The sequence below is a fragment of the Podarcis pityusensis genome (assembly GCF_964106645.2).
Source record: "Podarcis pityusensis genome assembly, chromosome: 9".
NCBI classification, from domain to species: domain Eukaryota; kingdom Metazoa; phylum Chordata; class Lepidosauria; order Squamata; family Lacertidae; genus Podarcis; species Podarcis pityusensis.
In genome coordinates this window covers 46,479,708-46,505,028 of record NC_138034.1, presented here as the reverse complement: position 1 = coordinate 46,505,028, position 25,321 = coordinate 46,479,708, and the positions used below count along the sequence as shown (strand labels likewise).

Sequence of the window (25,321 nt, the reverse complement as noted above, 5' to 3'; positions counted from 1 at the left end):
CATCCTAATTTCTACCATCCTAATTATGTTACCATAAAGCACCAATGCTGCAGCAAGCAAAGGCTCTAGCAGCTCAGCCAGCTGCTTGTGGCTGGAAAGCCAGACAGGATGTTTGTGACTGTTGCCATGGGAACAAAGGGGCAGTCCATTCTGTACTGAGCACCGGATGTTAGCTCAGTGTGTGTGTGTCATATGACCCGTACTGGATGTACTTGGGAGGAGTTTCTTCTTGCTGTTGTTGAGTGCAGACATGATTCTCTGTACTGATGTAAGAGGCAGAAATAAATGATGTAAATAGTTTTCTGTCTGCTTCTTTCCCCTCCCTGGGGACACCAAAGGGGAGAGAGGAAGAACGGTGTGTTCCTCTCATACATCTGAGAAGAATCGCCGGACCTCGCCTGCTTATCAGCAGAGTAAAGACAGGGGGAGGTCGACAGGAATATCTGCCGGTGCCTACGCTGTGGCACATTCCTCTGACCCAGGCAGAATTCCAACAGTGGCAGCCTTCGGATGGTTGCGATTCATCAGACATCTGCATGAGAGGCTGGTGGATTGTCCTCCTCTGCTCCAAGGGAGAAGGCAAGCGTCTGAAAGAAGCCAGAGGCTCCACAGACAGCTGATGGAAAGAAGAGGTGTTTTCCAGAGCAACAAAGTTCAAGGTATGCTGCATTTCGGGCTAAAAGTGTGAACGCAGGAAGATTAATTCCCTGGTTCACGGAGCTGCGTTTCAAAGAAAACAAGAGCTCCGGGAGAAGAGGCCTGCAGCTTGAAGGCTGAAGCCTGCATTCCACAAATTTTTGTGGTAGATAAGATGTCTTATTGAAATGCATTGTTGCTAGGTAACGGTCCTGGAAGGTTACTGGCAAAGGGGCTGGACTCTGCGTGTAAGCCTGGGAAAGCGAAACAAAACCAGAGAATGTTTTGGCTACAAGTTTACGAGCTCTTGGAAGGGACTTTTCAATAGCAGCCTGAGTTTAGCTGCCAGGTGCAAAGAGCGTAAACAATTTGCAGTTTGCTGCGTGAGAAAGGAAAAAACAACTGTTGGATTTTACAGTTTGTTTGACAGTGTGAGAGAGGCTTGGCTTCAAGATGGATGCCAAGAAAGGGGGAGGTTTGCCTTGCCCACCTCCCTTAACCAATGACAATTATTCATCTTGGTCTGTAAAGATGAAGGCCCTGCTGCAGAATCAGAGGCTTTTTGATGTAATTGAAAACCCCATCCCTGCAGCACCAACCAGAGGTTGGGAGTCACAGAATGTAAGGGCCAGGACTGCTATAATTCTGTGTGTCTCAGATGATCAGTTGGTGCATGTTCAGCATTTAGAAAATGCGAAAGAGGTATGGGACACGCTGCGTACAACGCATCAGAGAGATGCTGGTTCTTCAGCGTTGCTGTATTTTGAGAAATTGACCAATCTGAGACTTGCGCCTGATGGAGATGTTCAAGCGCACCTGACAGAAATGAAGTTTCTGCGTCAACAGATGGTGGAACGCAATTTTCGTCTTCAGGAGGAAGTGTTTTGCTTCATGATGATAAACAGCCTTAGCCGCACCTACAAGGTTGTTGCCAGTCAGCTTGGTTCCCTACCGGCCGCGCAGCTGACCGCGGAGAGAGTTTGTGCTGTGGTCCTGAATGAACACGACAGACTTGCTGCACTGGAAGAAAAAGACAGGGGGAGGGAAGAACAGAGTTCTAATTTCCCCACTGCTAATGCTACTGGAGAGCATGGAGTAGCATTGAGTGCTGTCCGATGCTACAATTGTGGACAGACTGGGCATCTACAGCGAAACTGTAAGAAGCCGCGCCAGTCAAGAAGAGCAAAGAGCAGCTCTACGAAGCCTGAGGCGTCAGGCAAAAGCCGTACCAAGTGCCAGGTGAAACCTGCAAAGGCTATGATGGCGAAAGGAACCACGCCAGATGTTGGGAACTCGTTCATAATTGACACGGGCTGTACAAAACATTTGTGCCCGCACAGAGGACTGTTTTCGACGTTGAAGAAGCAAAGCTTCACTGTGAAACAGGCCAACGGTCAGGAGTTGGAAGCAACCGGAATTGGGACTGTGTATCTTGAAAGTCTGAACTTGACTATAAGTGATGTTTACCTGGTTCCAGAACTGAGATTTAATCTGCTGAGCGTGTCGCAGATTGCAAAGAAAGGACTGAAACTGTCCTATGATGCTAAAAGCTGCAAGATCTACAAAGATGGAGAACTGTTTCTTACTGCCAAAGAGAAAGATGGACTGTATTTGTTGACTTTTGATCAAAGTGATTACATGAAATGTAATTCTTCTGTTTCTAACGAAATCTCTCTTGCAGGTGTGACCAGTGTGAGCACCAAGACCAAGAAGGTCGACAGAGCATTTCAGCGGGTGTATGCTGATGTGATTGGTCCTCTAGAACCATCTAGAGGCGGTGCACGATTTTACCTTTTGTGTGTGGATTGTTTCACTAATTATTCTTGGGTTTATATGATGGAGAAACCACAAGAAACTTTAGAAAAGTTTCAGGAGTTTTGTGACAAGGTTAAAAGTATGCATGATGCTAACATTGATTGTCTTTTCACAGATGAGAAGCAAGTTTTTCTGTTGCAGAAGTTTCAGAAGTTCCTGGATGGAAAAGGGATAGACCACAAAGTTGCAGTCTCGCAAGAAGCGTGGAACAGGGGGGTCTGTGTAAAAGTGAACAAAGAATTGCAAAAGGGGATGAATGCGCAATTGCTGAGTTCACATTTGCCACATGAATATTGGGCCGAATCGCTAGCGTCCTATCTTCATGTGTGGTTGAGAAAAGTCTCAACAGAGTTGGGATGTTCTCCTTTTGAGAAGCTGTTCAATAGAAAACCTTCTGTAGCCTATTTTAAGGTTTTCGGGTCTCATGTGAGAACAGAAGCTCCAGGTGGAGTAAAGAATGCCAGAGGCATTTTTGTGGGTTATGAAAAAGGTCTCTACAGAGTAATTTTGTCTGAATCTGGTCAGGTGATTCTCACAAGGTTTCTAGAGAGTGCTCCTGAACAGGAGAGGTTGATTGTTCACGCATTTCCCACAGAGGATTCTGATGATGATGATGATGATAAGTTTGATCTTATTGAGTTCAGTAATACTGATGATGACAGCGATAGCTCAGACAGCTCAGTTGTCACAGTCATTGAGAGGAAATCTCACACAATGGATAGACCTTCACAGGTGAAGGAAGAACCACTGATAGCTACTGGTTCTCAACAGAATCCAAAGGTTGAACCAGTGAGCACAGAGGATCAGAACCTCTTACGAAGGTCTGAGAGAGCAACGAAGGGTGTACCACCCAAGAGGTATTCAAAGGAGTTTGCTAACCTTGCATATGTTGCTATTGTAAACGACCAAGGACAGATTGGAGCTGTGTCTGAGTCAGAGACAAAGGCACAACAGAGAGTTGTTAACCGAGGTAATGCGAAGTCACACAACCAGAGAGGTACATTGGTTAAACCAGTGGCGGGTAGTTCCAAGGGTGGAACTGAAACAACAGGGGAATGTTATAAATATAACAACTGTTTATTTTCTTCTCTGGATGACGCTTTGCTCGCGGCACACATTGATACTTTAGGGGGAGTATGTTACCATAAAGCACCAATGCTGCAGCAAGCAAAGGCTCTAGCAGCTCAGCCAGCTGCTTGTGGCTGGAAAGCCAGACAGGATGTTTGTGACTGTTGCCATGGGAACAAAGGGGCAGTCCATTCTGTACTGAGCACCGGATGTTAGCTCAGTGTGTGTGTGTCATATGACCCGTACTGGATGTACTTGGGAGGAGTTTCTTCTTGCTGTTGTTGAGTGCAGACATGATTCTCTGTACTGATGTAAGAGGCAGAAATAAATGATGTAAATAGTTTTCTGTCTGCTTCTTTCCCCTCCCTGGGGACACCAAAGGGGAGAGAGGAAGAACGGTGTGTTCCTCTCATACATCTGAGAAGAATCGCCGGACCTCGCCTGCTTATCAGCAGAGTAAAGACAGGGGGAGGTCGACAGGAATATCTGCCGGTGCCTACGCTGTGGCACATTCCTCTGACCCAGGCAGAATTCCAACAAAGGCTTATACAGTGTAGAATTCCTGTATGGTACTTAGATTCAGTGTTTATATTATGACAGATTGATCCAGGTTTTTTCCCCCTTAAGGTTAGAAAGTTCTGAGACTGTTTTGCAAACTTTTTGTCATGAAGATATGCATGCAGTCTGTCTACTTATTAGGAAAAGTACAAATCGAGAAAAAAGCATGTGGTAGCTGACTCATAACTTGGCCTGAATATCCATCATTTTTGTTTGGACGGAACATGCTTATTTACTGGTAGCTATTATGCAGTTTCTCAGTTGCATTTTTGGTCGCTTGTTAAAGTCAGTCCTGGCTGGAACTGCAGCAGATATTTCTACCATCCTAATTTCTTTATGCCTAGTGGATGGGTGTTTGGCTCTTCCCCATGCTGCAGATAAACAAAAAACTCTATACAGTAGATTAAGAATATATGCAATATAACTGCCTTGTGAATCATGGCACCACAAGGTTTAAACTAGGTTTCCTGGGTTACCCCAATTCCACTATATATGTTCACCTGAAAGTGAAAGCCGGGAGGATCTAAAATGTGTTTTGCTTTATTTTTAAAATCCATTTTAAATTAAGATTATACTACACATTGTCAAGATCTAAGGCTATAATGATATTTCGATTGGTGATGTGACCTGGTGGATATTAGGTGAGGATTTATTTCATGTGTGTGCCAACACCTATCTGTTGCCAAAGGAAGAAACTTCCAGTTCGCCTAGGAAGTCTCCTCGTCTCATTAAACTAGAGTGGGCAAGGTGATAACTTCCAGATCCTCACTAGTATGGATACTTCTTTTAGTTAACTGTTTAGTGGACTCTGTAAATAGCAGCTGAAGGGGTGGGGGAGTTAACAGGATTAAGACCTCAGCATACTCCATGCACGTGTGTGTGTGTGTGTTAGTTACACAAGGGATGATGGACTTCAGACCCACTAGAATATTGATCTCCAGCTGGTGGGTCAGAACCTACTACTGAGTAGTGGATCGCGATGCCAGTACTACTAAAAAATAAATATATTGTTTAAAAAGTAATGTTCATGGGTGCTAGACTCCTCCAAATTACTGGGTTCCGTAAATGTTAGAATTTAATCAAGACTTAGAGTGTTAAAACTGTGCTAGACCTGTGTGTATTTAAGATGTGTATTAGACACTTCTAATTTTCTGTAATCAGCATGTGTCAAAAGCTGATTCAGCCAAGCTGGTGCTTCTTGTGATATGTCAAAAGCTAATTAAGCCAGGACTAGCTTCTTGTGCGAAGCTATGACCTGTTAAGACAGTGGTTAGCAAACTTTTTCAGCAGGGGGCCGGTCCACTGTCCCTCAGACCTTGTTGGGGGCTGGAATATATTTTGAAGGGAAAAAAAGAACAAATTTCTGTGCCCCACAAATAACCCAGAGATGCATTTTAAATAAAAACACACATTCTACTCATGTAAAAACACCAGGCAGGCCCCACAAATAACCTAGAGATGCATTTTAAATAAAAAGACACATTCTACTCGTGTAAAAACACACTGATTCCCGGACTGTCTGTGGGCCGGATTTAGAAGGCAGTTGGGCCGGATCTGGCCCCCGGGCCTTACTTTGCCTGCCCATGTGTTAGGACAACAATGTGTCAAAGGAACTCACCAGAAACTCCTCAATAGATAAAGTGAGAAGCAATGTGGACGGGAGTAGGAGGTTAGGAGTGATGTGACCTAGAGAGCAAGGCAAGCTGCAGAGCAATGCCAGGGAGCCATGACTGATTGCTGCTGGAATCTAAGGCTGTAGCTATGGAAGAAGCAAGACCCTGTTGGAGTGTAATGCTGTGAATGCCTCCATCAAAGACTCAGCTTGTATATATGTGTAAATTAACCATATAGCACAAAGACACCACAGTCCCCACTGTGCCTTATTTCCAAAAGGAAACATGGCCCTTGATAAGTGCTCCTGGAACCCCCTGGGATCTCACACCGCTCAGAGATTTGGGTGGTGGTGTGTAACAAAAAGAAATGGATCACCAAGTGCATATTTAGGCAAAAATTCAGTTCCAGGTTGGAAAAAGTTGAAGACTAGTGCTCTTAATTATGTTGGACTACAGCCCCATCATTCCTGTGTCCCATTGGTCATGTTGGTTTGGGCTGATGGGAGTTGGAGTCTTGCAACATCAAGAGGGCCACAGATTCCCCATCTCTGTTTTAAACTCTTTAACCTTGTGATATGGACTCCCTGAAACCACCCCCACCCTTGAAGCAGGAAGGGAAGATGCTCTTGGGTACACTCACAACTAATTTTAACTGACACACAGCCAATCTGGCTTTGACAGAGATTGACTGAAATGTTTGGCAAAATTTTAGCTGAGTTTTTCTATTAAATAAACATGTTGTGTGCATGTATGTGTGAGAGAGTGCTTACATTTTGCATTCAGGACCATGTCTTGCAGCCAACAAAAAGCAGTGGGGGTGGGAATGAATAAAAAACAAGCAGGGTTGTAAATATGTTTCAGAGTTCTGCCAATGCCACAAACTACTCAAGCTTTATATCAAACAGACCTTGATATATTTACCACCCTTAATAAAATTACCTTTTAGTTTTCTATGCATGTATTTACCTTCTTCAAGGTATGAATGAAAGCCAAAATGCACTGTTGTATACAAACAGTGATGTAGATTAAATTAAGGCCACATCAGTGAGATCTATAAGTGTCTTTGAGCAAAACATATGCCATCAAATGCTGTCAAGATTATGGGCAGTCTTTAAGCAAGTCGATAAGCAGGTTACATTCCTATAAAATAAGGGCAAGGGAGGAAATTACCCTGAAGTATGATACCCTGTTCCAAAATGTGAAAAGATTGTGATCTGGGAAATCTTTAGATAAAAGGTTCATTTCTCATTATAAATATAAAATATGAATAGTCTGAGGTCTGACCAAGATTCTTAATACCATAAGCATTACCTTTATAGCAAATCTTTAGTTGTGTCATTCCATGTGATAGAGGAGGATCCAGTTAATGTGGAAATAGGAGCTTCCCAATGGGATTGGGTGAAATACAACACAGATTTGTTCTTCATCAGTAGACAGGTATGCCTGAAAATATGACTAATGAGTTCAATTCCTTACCAGCTTTAGGGACCAGGATGAAGGGAAACATGCTTTTATTTCCCCATCAGTCTCTTCAACTCCCGCCCTATAGTGTATATGACTCGCCCATGACTGTTTTTTAAGGTTAAGGGAAGCTGAGGCATGTTGTTTTCACCCCCCGCCCCAGTTTTCAAGTTTCACATACACATACTTTAAGGGTCTTTTGAATTAGGATCATCAGGCATTGGTAACACTGCAATCTGGCAGATTTATCCAGTTACTTAAAATAGGGATAATTCTGGACACTAATAATAATAAATAATAATAATAATAATAATAATAATAATAATAATAATAATAATTTATTTATCCCCCGCCCACTCTGGGCGGCTTCCAACAAAACACTAAAATACAATAACCTATTAAACATTAAAAGCTTCCATAAAGAAGGCTGCCTTTAGATGTCTTCCAAAAGATTGGTAGTTATTTTTCTCTTTGACATCTGGTGGGAGGGCGTTCCACAGGGCGGGAGCCACTACCGAGAAGGCCCTCTGCCTGGTTCCCCGTAACTTGGTTTCTCGCAGCGAGAGAACTGCCAGAAGGCCCTCGGCGCTGGACCTCAGTGTCTGGGCAGAATGATGGAGGTGGAGACGCTCCTTCAGGTATACTGGACCGAGGCTGTTTAGGGCTTAAAGGTCAGCACCAACACTTTGAATTGTGCTCGGAAACGTACTGGGAGCCAGTGTAGGTCTTTCAAGACCAGTGTTATATGGTCTCAGCGGCCACTCCCAGTCACCAGTCTAGCTGCCGCATTCTGGATTAGTTGTAGTTTCCGGGTCACCTTCAAAGGTAGCCCCACATAGAGCGCATTGCAGTAGTCCAAGCGAGAGATAACCAGAGCATGCACCACTCTGGCGAGACAGTCTGCGGGCAGGTAGGGTCTCAGCCTGCGTACCAGATGGAGCTAATAAACAGCTGCTCTGGACACAGAATTGACCTGTGCCTCCATGCACAGCTGTGAGTCCAGAATGACTCCCAGGCTGCGCACCTGGTCCTTCAGGGGCACAGTTACCCCATTCAGGACCAGAGAGTCCTCCACACCCGCCCGCCTCCTGTCCCCCCAAAACAGTACTTCTGTCTTGTCAGGATTCAACCTCAATCTGTTACCCGCCATCTATCCTCCAACCGCCTCCAGACGCTCGCACAGGACCACAGCACAAGAGGCATTGCTAGCCCAATACTCAGCGTTTGGGGGACAGTGGTTCTTCAGGGTTTCAGACAGTAGCCTTTCCCCACTGTACTCAGAGATGCCAGGTGTTGAACCTGAATCCTTCTGCATGCCAAAGCATGTGCTCTTCCACTAAGCTATGACCCTTCCATCTGTAAACAGAGGGAGTGACAATAATGTTGGCATCCGTCTGTCTCAAAAGACAATGCAGTGTACCTCTGGGGGCAAAGTCAAACCCCTGAAGAATCACAACTGTGGCCACAGAGACAATTTACTTGTAATTGCTGCCTCCTGTGTTAGAAGAATAATGTTGATACAGTACATACTAATTTTACTATGTTTCTGTAGATGCACCAATGTTTGTAACACATGTTTGTGAAGGTTCTGGACTCAAACACTTCAGAGTGATCTGACTCAAAGACTTCAGTGATCTGAGTTTGTCAGGAATAGTAAGGAATGGTAAAATATATTACACGTGGGAGGGTGCACTATCTCTTTGGAAAGCAAAGTTCCAATTGATATAACACAGGGAAGTGCATCCTTTACATATTTATTGGTTTACTTTTCAGTTGGATAATAGCTTGGTAGCTTTCTGTTCATCTGTTTTCTTTACCTTCCAGCAGCCTAGCTGTTCCATGAAGTTCAGCTAAGGGCAAGTTGCTATGTCATGTGTTTCCCCCATTAAGAATGTATTTGTGCTATTTTCTCTACTTCTGCTTTGTATCTTGTATTTATTGTTGGATGGTGTCTCTTTATTGATTTTGTGAGCCATTTGGAGATTTTTGGTGATAAAGAAAAGGCCTATATACAGGTGAAACTCAAAAAATTAGAATATTGTGGAAAAGTTCATTTATTTCAGTAATTCAGCTTAAAAGGTGAAACTAATATATGAGATAGACTCATGACATGCAAAGCGAGATATGTCAAGCCTTTATTTGTTATAATTGTGATGATTATGGCGTACAACTGATGAAAACCCCAAATTAACAATCTCAGAATATTAGAATATTGTGAAAAGGTGCAGTAGCTATTCAATCCATAACACCTACAATGGGTTCCTGAGCGCCTTTAAATGGTCTCTCAATCTGGTTTAGTAGGAAGCACAATCATGGGGAAGGCTGCTGACCTGACAGTTGTGCAGAAAGCCATCATTGATACCCTCCATAAGGAGGGAAAGCCTCAAGAGGTAATTGCAGAAGAAGTTGGATGTTACCAAAGTGCTGTATCGAAACACATTAATGGAAAGTTATGCGGAAGGGGAAAGTGTGGAAGAAAAAGGTGCACAAGCAGCAGGGATGACCGCAGCCTGGAGAGGATTGTCAGGAAAAGACCATTCAAATGTGTTGGGGTCTTTCACAAGGAGTGGACTGAGGCTGGAGTTAGTGCATCAAGAGCCACCACACACAGATGGATCCTGGAGATGGGCTTCAAATGTCGTATTCCTCTTGTCAAGCCACTCCTGAACAAGAAGCAACATTAGAAGCGTCTTACCTGGGCTAAAGAAAAAAAGAACTGGTCTGTTGCTCAGTGGTCCCAAGTCCTCTTTTCTGATGAGAGCAACTTTTGCATCTCATTTAGAAACTAAGGACCCAGAGTCTGGAGGAAGAATGGGGAGGCACACAATGCCAGATGCTTGAAGTCCAGTGTGAAGTTTCCATAGTCTGTGTTGATTTGGGGAGCCATGTCATCAGCTGGTGTTGGTCCACTGTGCTTCATTAAGTCCAGGGTCAACGCAGCCGTCTACCAGGAGATTTTGGAGCACTTCATGCTTCCTTCTGCAGACGAACTTTATGGGGATGCTGACTTCATTTTCCAGCAGGACTTGGCACCTGCCCATACTGCCAAAAGTACCAAAACCTGGTTCAGTCCCCATGGGATTACTGTGCTTGATTGGCCAGCAAACTCGCCTGACCTGAACCCCATAGAGAATCTATGGGGCATTGCCAAGAGAAAGATGAGAGACATGAGACCGAGCAATGCAGAAGAGCTGAAGGCTGCTATTGAAGCATCCTGGTCTTCCATAACACCTCAGCAGTGCCACAGGCTGATAGCATCCATGCCAAGCTACATTGAGGCAGTAATTCATGCAAAAGGGGCCCAAACCAAGTATTGAGTATATATGCATGCTTCTACTTCTCAGAGGTCCAATATTGTTCTATTTGCAATCCTTGTTTTGCTGATTTCATTTAATATTCTAATTTTCTGATATTGTTGATTTGGGGTTTTCATCAGCTGTACGCTGATGGAGGAGCCAAGGCAGGCACTGGATAGCAGCATTGGAAGAAGAAAATAAACATGGAAGGCAAACTGTTTACCTTCCCCAAGCAAAGCTAGCTAGAAATGGAGGGTTGTAGCCAATGTTATTCCTACTCAGAGTTGTCTCATTAAAAATAATTGTCATGATTATCTTAGGCCCATTATTTTCACCGTGCCTACTCTGCCGGAACAGAGCTCTGGTGAGCTCTGATTAAAAAAAGGCCCTGGCTGCTGGTTGTATTTTTATTTTCAGAGACAGTTCATCACCATCATTCCTTTGTTCCTTTTATGTATATACCTTGTCTGTTGCTTTTGACTTGACTTTACCTCATACCCTTAATTCACCTTGGCTGGTTAGGGCCGTGGCCTTAGGAGACTTGGAAGGCTGCATTTGGCCCCTGGGCCTGAAATTCCTTGTCCCTGCTTTAAACCATGGTTAAAAGTGATGCAGGAATATTTCCACCAAGTGAAATTGAGAATGAAGGTCATATACTAAGAACCAACTAAATCATCTGAGTACCATTCCTTATACAGTCAAGGTGGCAGCACCTGTGCACAAGAAGGCATTATCAGAAAGTTCGGGAGAACCTCAAGGTTGGCAGAAGAATAAAAAACTGGAAGACAAAAAAATTGTAAGGTGTATCTGTGGGCAGCAGCAGAGCAAGCTGATTGGGCGCCTGGGGCAGTGCGTGCGCCCAGGAGTGGGGCCAGCCACCTGTGGGGCGGGGCCAGTCAGGGCAGGACGCTCCGCGGGGCCTCCAAGGAGTCTGCCTGCCTCCCACTCAGCCGCCTTACAGCTGGGGGGGAGGGGAGGCAGTGGGTGGACCGTTTGGGCAGGGTGGAACCTGCATGCGCCCAAGCCACCACGTCTCTCCCAGGCGTGCTGCACACCCCGCGATGAGTGCCACCCAACATTTTGTCACCCCCCTCAGTGGTGACGCCCGGGGTAGACCGCCCCCACCGCCCCCCTTCCTCCTCCCCTGTCTGTGGCGTGGGTGAACACCTCGAATACAACCCAATAAGATATTGAAAATGATGGATATTGTGCTTCCACCAAATCCAAGCTGTCTCTAAAAGACATGTGTTCTGAGTGCTGAAGATGAAGGAAAGGGAAAGGGTGACACAGAATGCTGCCTTATTTGAGACAGACTGTTGTCCAGTCTAGCTTAGAATAGTCTATATCAGGCTTCCTCAACCTAGGCCCTCCAGATGTTTTTGGCCTACACCTCCCATGATCCCTAGCTAGCAGGACCAGTGGTCAGAGATGATGGGAATTGTAGTCTCAAAACATCTGGAGGGCCGAGGTTGAGGAAGCCTGGTCTACATTGACTAGCAGCTCTCCAGGGTATCAGACGGGAGTTTTCCCCAGCCCTTCCTGGAAACTTCAGGCATTGAACCTGTGACTTTCTGCATGCAAAAGCCTGAGTTCTGACACTGACTTACGGTATGTCCCTTCCACGTGGCAAACAAAGCATATTTTATATGAGAACGTTGAATGCTGCACACAGTTTCCTCCAATTTCATCAGACTACAGGTGCTGCAGCATCATTAAAAACACGCCCACTATGTTTTAATGATGACAGTGGCAATGAGAGGAATAATTCTAAAGTAATTGTGATGAGGGATATTTTTGGGTAGCTTCCTTTGAGAATTGTCATTAACAGTCTTTTTTGTGCATTGTAACCTTGCCAGCATCTACATGCCATCATTGTGTGTTTTGATGAAATCACAGCCAAATATATATTTTTTATATTAAAAAAGCATGTTAGTCATTTTGTATTTGCTCCAGTGAATATAAGTATGCAGTGCCATGCAGAGAAAAGGGATATTCATTTTATTCCCTACTTATTTCATATTAGACAACACCACATGATGAGAAGAACTACATTTTCCTGCCAAGTGAGAAGTGCTATTTGTGCTTCAGCTGAGTCCTCATTTTTCTTCTTAGAAAAAACTTGAAATATTTCTGGCAATACATGAAATGCCCAGAAACACACAAGTCTGGTCATAAACCAAAAAAATAAGAAAAAGACCAGCAACCCCCGCCCCACCCAATGTCAGGAAACTATAAAAAGTGATGGAAATCGTAGTTTCAATTTTTAGCATTTTCTGATAGAACAGATTTGGGTAACAAAAATGTGCATTTTGAAGTCCAAGCCCAATTTGATATTGGTAGATATATTTTCTTCAGTAAGATAATATTTAAGCTTTTAAAATAAAATAAAATAAAATAAAAAATCTTTAAGCTTTTAAGGGAGATTTGTCTCCTTGAATAACCCAAATAGTTATTCATTAACTGACATGTGATGGTTTTAATTTGCAGTTTTAGATTTCTTGTTTGTTTAGATAGTTTGGGATCAGTTTCAATATTTATTTTGGCAAACACGTTACTTAATATCTTAATAAACCTCTGAGTGCTTCCCTGGCATAGTAAAAAATGAAAACTCTCTTTTTCATCTGCAATTCACTATTTCTGTAATTACTATCACTGTAATTTCACCTTTGCTTTTTGTTATTAAGAATGAAATAGGGACCTTTAGAGATTTTACTACAAGGATGTACTTTAAGTTTGCCACAGTCAATAATGTGCAATATTATAATAATCCCTTTCCTAGATTTTTGGAAAGCACCCCAAATTCCAAAGATTGACACAAATATTCTGTATTTTATTATAATAATGTAAATCAAATGGATACATGACTTGGATATACCACAGCTTTGTTCCAGAAAGAAACATACTGTTACTATACTATACTACACTGTACTATACAATAATGCTGGAAAAGGTTTTAACCAGAATTTCAGACGTTCTACAGCCCTTAGAGCTTGCTTATATACAAACAAATAAAAAAGATATCTAAGTCCTTCCTGGAGGAGGCCACCAAGTTCATTGTTTAAATTCACGCTGGCTTTCATTTCAGATAGAGAGATACTCTGTAGTGCAAAATTATAGTCTGGTCATCTTCCCTGCCCTCAACTCTGCCATAATGCTGGCAAGCCATAAGTGGAAGCTATTATCCTTTATCAATACAAATGCCTAAGTAACTGAATAAACAATTGAATTAATAGGAACATGTGGGGGCCTAACCCAGATTTAGTTAGCCACTCTTTCATCCCACAGTAACCAATGGGACTAAAGAGTGATCAGCTTAGTCAATATCCAACCCAGTGAAGATAGAAAATTTTAGTTCTTCATGCAAGAATGGAAGACAGGAAGAAGAGACACTTAATAAGATCAAAATTTCAGTGTTTATAATTTTGTGTGTGTGCACAAAGAGGTGTGTATATTTTGCATACACAGTGATAGATGCACAAAAGGAAAGGAATTGAAAATGAAATTGCTGCTATCATAATGCCATCATTGTGCATTATGAATACTTTGTACAGTTCTGGTCGCCTCACCTCGAACAGGATATTGTAGAATTGGAAATGTTTCAGGGCAACCAAAATGATCAAGGGACTGGAGTGACTCACCTATGAGAAAGTGTTGCAATGATTGTAGCCCAAATGTTTTCGATCATCCATTACTAGTGTCCAAAAAAAGAAGGGGTGTTGTATTGGTGTGACTACAGATTATCAGAAGCAGAGAGTCACTTCATGCAAAAGCCTTACAGTATAGGACTGCCTTCATAGAGTATGACATTACAGGAACAATAGTGTGAGAAAGGAATAAAAAATAGCAATAGATGAACCAAAGATAAGCCTCTTGCAAGCATATCATGTCACATTTCCGTTTCCCCCCTCCATCTAGCTCTTGTCTGTCTTTTTATTAAACCATTAACATTCAAAGTACTTATATTTATTAAATCCATTATAGAAAAAAGAAGAAATCTTGAATAAAATATATAGGGCAGTGTTTGGAGAAGAAAGGACAGATACCTATTTATTTTCTCTCTTTCATTTTTAGACTGCTCAGGTGACTTGTCTATTGTGAAGGCTTCTTCCCCCCTCTTCCTGTTCCATGTTTTACACATTCCAGTGCTATTTTCAACCTCTTCATTTTACTGAGACTGTTCTGTGCAAAATTCCTAATGAGCTTCTATATGTTAAGCTGCAAGGACTTTTTTATGTTCTTTTTCTCTGTGAACATTCTTCAGCTTTTGATCCAGTTAACTATTCTGGTTTCTTAGTGACAAAGTAGAGATAACAGTGGAGTTATGTATGTTGCTTATGTATCTGTTCCATCCACGTCTAAATCATAGTATAAGGCAGTGGTCTTCAACATTTTCTGACCTGGAACCCACTTTTGACCTAAACCTGCATTTGGGGATCCATTTCTTCTTCTTTTTTACCATATATTTGTATGGTAACAGTGCTACTGTAGAGACTTGCCTTAGATCAGGTTGAGACCCAATAGTGGATCAGAACCCACCAGTGAAGACCAGTGGTGTAGAGATTTTATACTGTAGAAGAGACTTAGCACGGTGGCAGAGCTCATGTTCTCCATACATAATGTCCTGGTTTAAATCCTTGGCATTTCCAGGCAGACCTGAAACAGGAGTGGAGAACCTTTCACCCTCCAGATCTTGCTGAACTAAAACTTCAATCAGCTCTAGCAAAAATGACCAATGGCCAGGTATGATAGGAGTCATAGTTCCTCAACATCTGGTGGGGGCAAAGGTTCCCCACTCCTGCTGTTGAGAGCAGCTGCACTTCAAACTTTCATCTTATACTATGATGATTATTATGCTATCTTGCTTACCAGGTCTTCTTGTAGCTTAACTTAAGTGTACTGCTGTCCGCTCTTCTGCCAACTTAATTAAACTACATAGAAATAAAAATTATGTTATGCTTCTATCAAATACCATTGATTTCAATAGGACTAAAGAGTGACCAACTGAGTCTGGCTTCAACCCAGTGACTTCACAGAAATGCAATGCCCATTGATGGACTTCAGGATAAATAAAGCCCCTGTTACTACAAACATTAACATTAACAAACATTAACAAACATTTGAATTTCAGTCATATTTCCTGCTCAGCTATGAACAAGTTCTACAATTATGTTTATGATAATTACATTCCAGACATTATGACGCTATGCTGTTAAAATACAAGTCTTAATAGAGTTCCATTTGTAAAAATGTTTTTGCAATAAGCATCCTGGAAGCTATAATCATATTAATTACTAAGTTAACACTCTATAGTTCTTTTCAGTTACAGATAGGTAGCCGTGTTGGTCTGCCATAGTCAAAATAAAAAAAATCCTTCCAGTAGCACCTTTAAGACCAACTAAGTTAGTTCTTGGTATGAGCTTTCGTGTGCAAGCACACTTCTTCAGATACACTGAAACAGAAGTTGCCAGATCCTTCTATATAGTGAGAAGGTGGGGAGGGGTATTACTCAGAAGGGTGGTGGGAATGGGAGATTGGCAGATAGCTGAGATGAGCCTGCTGACGACTCTTAACGACTGTAATAGGTCTTACAGGAAAGATCCTTATAGAAGGATCTGGCAACTTCTGTTTCAGTGTATCTGAAGAAGTGTGCTTGCACACGAAAGCTCATACCAAGAACTAACTTAGTTGGTCTTAAAGGTGCTACTGGAAGGATTTTTTTTATTAGTTCTTTTCACTTCCTCTTAGTCTCACCTGCATGTGCAAAGAGTTCCTCCTCCTTCCATATCTCCTTGCTGTTTGTGTCATGCTTTTGTAAGCCTGTGAATAGAGGCCTGTGCATATTACTTATGTACAGTCCCTAGTAGCAACTGCTGTCTTTGCTACTACCTTTTGGGGTGGTGGATGTTTTTGTTTTTTGTAGGTAGAACACCTGCTGCTCAGTCACAGCTGTGGTAAATTCCTGGATCTCTCCATTAATTTCTATGGGCAACCAGTCTTTGCATTTTATTTGTTTACATTTATATGTCTCCTTTCTTCCATAAAACTCAAGGTGGTATACACTCCCAACTAAGTACTAGACTGATTTAGCTTTAGTTAGATCACCGAATTATGTGCCTTCAGACCATAATCAGTTTGTAAACTTATGTAACCCTTCACAAAACTGAATTCATGGCTATGTGTGCACTAAAGAAGTACTGCAGTCTAGCATCACAGCCTCCCTTAACTTCAAAAAGTTGCCTGTGTTTTCAGAGTTACATTTTGAAAGTTATGTGTACTAATCCCATCATAATAAAAGGATTTGTGCTTTCAAAACCACAAGCAAAACTTTGAAAAAGTAAGGTAAAGGGTCTGATATAGTCATCAAAATAATCCATAGTACCTCACGCTCCATAAAATATGGCTATTTAATTTTGAAAATTACCTGCATCAGTGACATTCTTGACACTAAAGGGGTTGGCTATGAGCTAATATTTGAAAATGAAATGTTAACAGACTGAAAAGACCAGGTTTCAAAATGACATACAAGAGTCTTTCCTAGTTATAACAAGCCTTGACAATTCCTTGGAATTTTCCTTATAGAAGAATAATTTTATTACCTGGGATTGGAGAAAAGGGAATTGCATTCCTTAATTGATACCTTATCTTAGTAGAGCAGAGGGAATGGTTTCAGAGAAGGAGAAGGAGAAATTATTAGAACTTGGAGAGGGGGATAGACTTTGTTATGCATTGACCCTCTTAAAGGATACAGTGACAGTTTGGATCTGGAGGAAAGCAGGCTGCCCCACACAGGGTGGGTGGGGCACAGCACATCTTCCTGTGCTCTCTCTTTGTCCGAGGATGTGTGTCTCCATCTTCCTCAGAAACAGAAGGTGAGCCCTCATCCCCTCTTCATCATGGAAACTAGCAACTGAATAATTAGATAAGGGACTTTTAAGAAAACACAGCTAACATTCCCAAGGAGGTGTAGCAAACTGCAGTGCCAGCCTCCACAATACTTTGATTGCTTCAACCCTCTGCTGAGTCGTTTCTCAAAAACTAAAGTGAGGGGGTGGGACGTCAGCCAGCAGCGCCCAGTGGGTGCTATCTATGATATTGTCTTTCCTGACATCTGCTTAAAGAGACCTGACTGCTTGACTCAGCTTGCCTGAAAGGAACACAGTTTTACTGCTTCTACTTGCTATGTGAGCCCCAAGGCCCAGCAGAGCAGGATAATGTTATCCCAAAATCAGGTGTTTTTAATGGAGTACTCTCAGGGCCTACTCACAAAGTTATAGTATGTATAGTCACAAGAGGGACATAGCTGGAAAATAGCTGGTTCATGGTGGCTCTCAATTTGTGGCATGCAGGTTTGGTACGCCCATTACCATGAACATCATCCAGCTTTTGCAAGACAGCTGCAGACAGAACCTCATCTAGAAGGTCACCACATCTTGACCAAAAAGGTGAGGCAAGCTCAGGTCTGGGTAAATGTGATCACAATGGATTTGCATTAAGTTATTAAGTCCAGTGTCTCCTACTGAATGAAAAAAAGTACAAAAAAAATCCTATTGCTTGTAGCTATGTAGTTAAGTGACCAGAACTGAACTATGCTAAAATTTCATTCACATCTCTTTTTTGTAATTTAGTAGCTATACAGTGGTACTTCGGGTTACATAAGCTTCAGGTTACATATGCTTCAGGTTACAGACTCTGCTAACCCAGAAATAGTATCTCGGGTTAAGAACTTTGCTTCAGGATAAGAACAGAAATCGTGCTCCGGCGGCGTGGCGGCAACTGGAGGCCCCATTAGCTAAAGTGGTGCTTTAGGTTAAGAACAGTTTCAGGTTAAGCACGGACCTCCAGAGTGAATTAAGTACTTAACCCGAGGTACCACTGTATTTTGCTTCTGATTTTCTGTTCACAGCTCCTTATGTTAAGTTGTTTGTCTTGTTTTCATTTGTTTGCCAGTCTGGCCTGCTTTTTTGAGGATCCAAAACTTAAGATATGTTTGGGAATATTTTATAGCTTCTAAAATAGGATGACTCTAAAGGAGCAGATATTATCTATGATTAGGAATCTTGTATATAGCAAGAGATGTTTTTCTGAAAGTGGCCAAAAGGTGGCAGGAAAGGAAATTCTATACACTGCAAGAATTTCCAGGCACATAATCTACTCTACAGCTGCTTTTCACTATCTAAATGATAGGAAACAAAACAGCTCGAAATCTCCACTGAGCCAATTTTAATGTTACTTAAAATCACTTGAATCTTAAGACCCAGCAGTTAGAATCCACAGCAGTGTTGCTTTAGAAGCATGCCATTTAATGCAAATGTTACTCTCCAAACAGACAGCTCAGTAGCTCATAGAAGAACAGTTACAGATGGGTAGCCGTGTTGGTCTGCCATAGTCGAAATAAAAAAATTCCTTCCTGTAGCACCTTAAAGACCAACTAAGTTAGTTCTTGGTATAAGCTTTCGTGTGCATGCGTGTATCTGAAGAAATGTGCATGCACACGAAAGCTTATACCAAGAACTAACTTAGTTGGTCTTTAAGGTGCTACAGGAAGGAATTTTTTTATTTCATAGAAGAACACTTATCCTGTCCTGTGCTTGTGTATGCTAGTGCCTAAACAGCCTTGCACTCTGCTTAACATACCTTTGCTAGTCCAAATAAGAGATGCCACGGTCCTAAGGAATGGGGGCAGAGGGACTCTTTAATAACATTAGGTTGCAGCCAATTAAGTAATATTCAGGATACACCCATAGAAATCAATGGACAAGATAATGTTTGGTTTATAAGGGGTGGGTTGATCTTCAAGGCATCATCCCAAGCTTTATACGGTTTTGTATATATAAAAAACAGTTTCTATGAATTAATTTTCTATGATTTTTCTATTAAATGAAAGCTGAACATGCATTTCTTCAGGGGGGCACACTTTTGAAGTCCCTACAACATTGTGGATATGGTCCTGCATGTGCCCTTGACCTGTGATAATGCCTCTTGCTTGCCTGGATGGAGAGGTGTATGTGTAGAAATCCTGGCTTTTGTAAGCTGGAATGAAGCCAACTGTACAAACGTTAAGAGTTGTAATCCATCTTACATCCATTTATTTTTTTTGTCTCTCACTTTACCCACCAATGTCATGTGGCCCTTGCACTGGAACTGATTCCCCATCTATACAGTTCATTCACAGTGTTTAAGAAATGAATAGGGAAAGTGGAAAATAAAAAGTGGCAATGCCCTTTTTAAGAGAATAAAATAAATAAAGTTGGAGGGGGAAAGGGGGTGATACAGATAGGCTGCATCAGTTTGAGCTCATTTCCTTGCATCCGAGTGCACTGCTTACAGTAGTTCTCCAAACAAAAAAAGTAGCTTGTCAGCTTTTCTGCATGTTTAAAACAAATTAGACATGCATCCCAAAAGGTGTGCTGTGATATTAAAGTCCATTTTATATGCTCTGTGTAGTTTTCCCCTGTGGGCACTTGGAGCCATATGTATACTTGGGAAGAAACAGCCAGTGTTGATTCCTTTGTAAGTTATAGGAAGCTGACATGGCTGAAATCACTTCAAGAGCTGGGGAAAGACTGGAGGATATATCATAAGATCAGCCACAAGCTGTGCTTATGAGTAAACAATATTAATCCCTTTAGATCGGTTTATTAAAACCATTTCCTGAAGACACACAGAACATAGTGTTTAATGAAAGTGCCATTCCCATTGAGTTATGAGTGCCTGCCTCCATGGTTCAGAATAATTAGCTGTTTCTTTATTTGATTTCCCTGAATTTGAATACCTAAGGGGAGGAGAGGCATGCAGAATGGGCCCATTGAAACTAGCTAGAAGATAAGCTGGGCCAGAAACGACAGAAAATGAATAGGATATGCCTCAAGAGATAAAAAGGAGTTCCTAAAGTTCTTCTGCTTATTCCTTATTTCAAATAAAAGCGATCAGTGCAACATATCGTTGTGCTCATACATCAGGAGTGGGGAACCTCTGACCTGTAGGTCAGATGTGGCCTGCTAAGTCTCCCCATTTAGCCTGTGAAGCCATTTACTGAGACCACAGCTGCTTGCTCCACACTTGACCTTTTATGTGATGTCGGGGGGGGGGTGCTCTTGCAGAAAGCAGGATTGAACTCCCCATGTATTAGCTGATGAACAAAGAATTCCATCCTGCTTTGTGCTGTATCTCCCCTGACTCCATAGGCCAACTTTGACAGGTGAGTGGGAAAACCTACCTGTCAGTAACCTGACATCAAGATTGCATCAGATGATTGACAGGTGGAGGTCCTGCCCACCTGTCAAAGTGGGTCTTCTGGGGTTGGGGAGATAAAGATCTGTCCCATTAGGCCAAAAATAGACCAAAAACTACTTGCTCCCCACCATTGTCCTATATACATAAGTTTTTCGCTCAGGGCGGGCAACAGCATATAAAAACAAATGTGAATGATCCAGTCAAAATTAAGAAGTTCCATCATATATTTTAAGCATATGCTAGATGGCCGAACTAGATGTGACATTAATTGCCTGAATGTCGTGGGATCAGGACTATTAGGGGAGGGGGAATTTACCGGTAATCCTCCCCGCCCCATGCTGTGATACTGGGGGGAAAAACCCAGAGCTGCTTCTTGCATTGGGAGGAAAGTCTCCATTGAACCATTAACTTCAGATGGATTTAGCCTGCTGTATGATATTTGAAGTTTTAGTCTTATTGTGTTGAGTATTCTGTACATTGCTTAGAGATAACTTTGATTAAGCGGCATACAAATTGTATGTATGTATAAATCCATCTATCCACTGCTGGTTTGGGAGCTGTTGTAAACGCATTAGCCACAGTCCATATATATTCTCTATCTATTCTGTTGTTTCTTAGGAAATACAGCTGTGATCTGCAGAATGACCTAGCTGTGTTTTAAGCTGGTAATGTGTACACAGCCTAGGTTTTTGGTTACTGGTTACTGCAAGGCTATATTTCTAGAGTAGACCTAAAACTAGGCTCCTATAAGCTTATCACCCTTAAGATGCTGCTCCTGACACACACACCCTTCAGCTTCTGGCACACAATGCCCTTGTTGGGTCCCTGTTAAATTAGTTAAAGAAATAAAATAAAGAAATGGATGATACTTACCTTAGATGCAGATGGTGATTGGTCACTGAGTCACTTGGCATGGTAAGTTCCAAAGTTGCTTGGCATTCAGTACTCTTAATAACTTGAATATGGTGTTATTGATGGCCAAGTGGACAGTACTCCTGAATCATTCTAGAGAGACCAGATCTGAGACTCATCACCAGCTGCAGAGACCGGTCCCATACCTCTCTTTCTCTTCATACTGCCTACAAAATTCCCCCTTTTATATTTCTCCTTCAAGCAATGCATCCAGTTGATTAGTAGTCCAATTTACCCCTGCCTGAGTCTCCTGGGCCATATGCTATGACTGACTCCTAACAACACACAATTCTAACTGTAGTTCTTTATATCCTTTATGGAAAAGATTACTGATTTGCTCTTCAAGTTGCTCATTGATTTCTCCAAGGGCTTTGTTTTGCCAATACACACAGTAGGATATTGGTACAATTTTGCAGGTTTTTATTATTATTATTTACAGCTGCAGGTACTCAGAAATGAGTCAATTCACGAATAAAGATGTTGAAGTTACAATTAATCTACACAATCTTTTGCGGAAGAAGGTGAAATAAGTGATGTTTTCTAAAACGCTTTTATTCCCATCAGATCATCTTTCTTGTATAAAATAAAGTTCACAAATCTCTGTTCTGCATTGCTTTGTGAACAAAAAACTAAAAAGCCCCATTTACACTGCAGAAGCAGCTGAAGACACAAGGTATAACTTGCCAGAATGTATCTGGATACTTTTAGGGGCCCTAGAATAGAAACCACCAAGGTGAGCCAACAGGGCAGATATATGTAATGGGTTTAGGGGTTGCTCGTGCGTAAGTTGCCGCCACTCCTGGCTAGGTTACCTGGTTGAACCCTTTCTGACTGGACAGCCTCTAGCTTCGTGGCTGTCTCAGTCACTGGCAGAATCCGTCAGTGGGCGTTTCTTGAACTTCTTCCAGCATAAAAGTTCCTTAACGCCTAGTCTCCGCCTAGTCTCCCTGCGCGGAAGCCTTCTGCGCAGGGAGGGTGTGGGCAGCGGAGGACCCGTACTCTCTCCGCTGGTCTCCGGCGAGGAGTCTTGGAGCCTCCTCTCCGATTCCCCCATCTGCCCCCCTTCTACACTGGTGTTACGCTGATTTCCTTCCCCAGCGGACGGGCTGCCTCTCTCCCTACTGGGACCCTCTCCTGCATCCCTCTGGAGCCTTCCCTCCGCCTCTAGCTCCGATGGCAGTTCCCTGACATCCATCTCCCCCCCAGGACCCCCTCCACCCCCGGCCCGACCTTCTGATCCAACCTCGTCCCTTTCCTCGGCCGACGATGCGGGGAATCCCCTGAAGGAGCTGTCGCCATCCTCTGAGGATTCAAAACCCGCTTCCCACCTGCTCCGAACTCTTCCCGCGGGGAGTTCTGATTCTTCTCCCTCTGACACCTCCCCTCCCTCCTCTTCGGAGGCAGGAAAACCCACAAATTCCTCTTTGTTATCTGTGGTTCCAAATTCTTCCTCCCAGAATCTCGCTAGTGGTTTTGGTTTATCTGGGAACAGGCTGTGGAATTCTTCTTCTTTTTTTTTTAAATGATATTTATTAAAGTTTCAAAAAATACAAAAAATACAGCGTACAAAAAAGAAAGAGTAAAGTTTTTAAAATATAACAAAAAAGTAAAGAATAAAAAAGAAACATACAAAATAAAACAGTTAAAAAGACATTGATTTTCCAAACCTATCTTCCCTACACTTATTTCCCCGGACCTCCTCATACCTCCCTTTTTTGTATTCCAGTTCAGTTTGTTAGTTCAGCAAATCCTTACCATTAAACTTTTACCCAATTGTAAACCTTTTTTCATATCTCTTAAAGCATTACAGCTAAAAACCTCTTAGTTTCTATCCAACATCCTTCTAAGATTCCTTAATTTTGCAATATTTCTGTAAATAGTCTTTAAATTTCTTCCAGTCTTCTTTCACCGACTCTTCTCCCTGGTCTCGGATTCTGCCAGTCATTTCCGCCAATTCCATGTAGTCAATCACCTTCATCTGCCATTCTTCCAAAGTGGGTAGATCTTGTGTCTTCCAGTACTTTGCGATGAGTATTCTTGCTGCTGTTGTAGCATACATAAAAAAGGTTCTGTCCTTCTTTGGCACCAATTGGCCGACATTGCCCAGAAGAAAGGCCTCTGGTTTCTTCAGAAAGGTATATTTAAATACCTTTTTCAGTTCATTATATATCATTTCCCAGAAAGCCTTGATCTTTGGGCACGTCCACCAAAGGTGAAAGAATGTACCTTCAGTTTCTTTACATTTCCAACATTTATTATCAGGCAAATGATAAATTTTTGCAAGCTTGACTGGGGTCATGTACCACCTGTATATCATTTTCATAATATTCTCTCTTAAGGCATTACATGCCGTAAACTTCATACCTGTGGTCCATAACTGTTCCCAGTCAGCAAACATAATATTATGTCCAACATCTTGTGCCCATTTAATCATAGCAGATTTCACCGTTTCATCCTGAGTATTCCATTTCAACAGCAAGTTATACATCTTTGACAAAATCTTGGTTTTGGGTTCTAACAGTTCTGTTTCCAATTTTGATTTTTCCACCTGGAAGCCAATTTTCTTGTCCAAATTATATGCCTCCATTATCTGATAATAATGAAGCCAGTCTCGCACTTTGTTTTTTAATTTCTCAAAACTCTGCAATTTCAGTCTATCTCCATCTTGTTCCAAAATTTCCCAATATTTTGGCCATTTGACCTCCATATTGAGCTTTTTCTGAGCTTTCGCTTCCATCGGTGACAGCCACCTTGGGATTTTGTTTTCCAATAAGTCCTTGTATCTTATCCAAACATTAAACAATGCTTTCCTGACAATATGATTTTTAAATGCTTTATGTGCTTTGACCTTATCATACCACAGATATGCATGCCATCCAAATACATTGTTAAAACCTTCTAGATCCAAAATGTCTGTGTTTTCAAGAAGCAGCCATTCTTTCAACCAGCAAAAAGCTGCTGATTCATAGTAAAGTTTAAAGTCTGGCAGGGCAAATCCGCCTCTTTCCTTTGCATCTGTTAATATTTTAAATTTTATTCTAGGCTTCTTGCCCTGCCAGACAAATCTAGAAATATCTCTCTGCTACCTCTTGAAACAGTCCATTTTGTCCACAATTTGCAATGTTTGAAACAAAAACAACATTCTAGGCAATACACTCATTTTTACCGCAGCAATACGACCCAGCAGTGAAAGCTTCAAATTTGACCAAATTTCTAAATCTTTTTTCACTTCAGCCCAGCATTTTTCATAGTTGTCTTTAAATAAATTCCCATTTTTTGCTGTCATGTTAATCCCTAGGTATTTAACTTTCTTAGCCACTGTTAAACCTGTCTCATTCTGAAACCTCTCTCTCTCAATTGGTGTTAAGTTTTTCTCTAAAACCTTGGTTTTTAACTTATTCAATTTAAATCCTGCAACCTGACCAAATTCTTGAATCAGTTCTAAAACCCTTTTGGTACGAGATTCTGGCTCCTGTAACGTCAATACTAAGTCATCTGCAAATGCTCTCAATTTGTACTGTTTGGCTCTGACATATATACCTTTAACCAACTGGTCCCTTCTAATCATGTTCAACAAAACCTCCAGGACCGATATAAAAAGCAATCGGGAGATTGGGCAACCTTGTCGTGTCCCTTTTTCTATCTTAAATTCTTCCGTCACCACATTATTTACAATTAATTTAGCCTTTTGTTCAGAATATATAGCACTTATACCGTTTTCGAAGCCTT

At 41.9% G+C, this 25,321-nt stretch overlaps 1 protein-coding gene across 4 annotated transcripts in view; it reads left to right on the top strand.

Annotated features, from left to right (window-relative positions):
- Positions 1 to 25,321, top strand: part of JADE1 (jade family PHD finger 1) — a 171,850-nt gene that overhangs the window by 11,105 nt on the left and 135,424 nt on the right. The window contains exon 3 of one of the 4 annotated variants that reach the window (XM_081021921.1): positions 17,794 to 17,889. The exons of 2 other annotated variants lie outside the window; for them this stretch is intronic. The gene's annotated coding sequence lies outside the window, so the exon portion shown is untranslated. Of the gene's footprint in view, positions 1 to 8,740; positions 8,805 to 17,793; positions 17,890 to 25,321 lie in introns of those variants that run through there. One more of the 4 variants, XM_081021922.1, reaches the window with a different exon arrangement.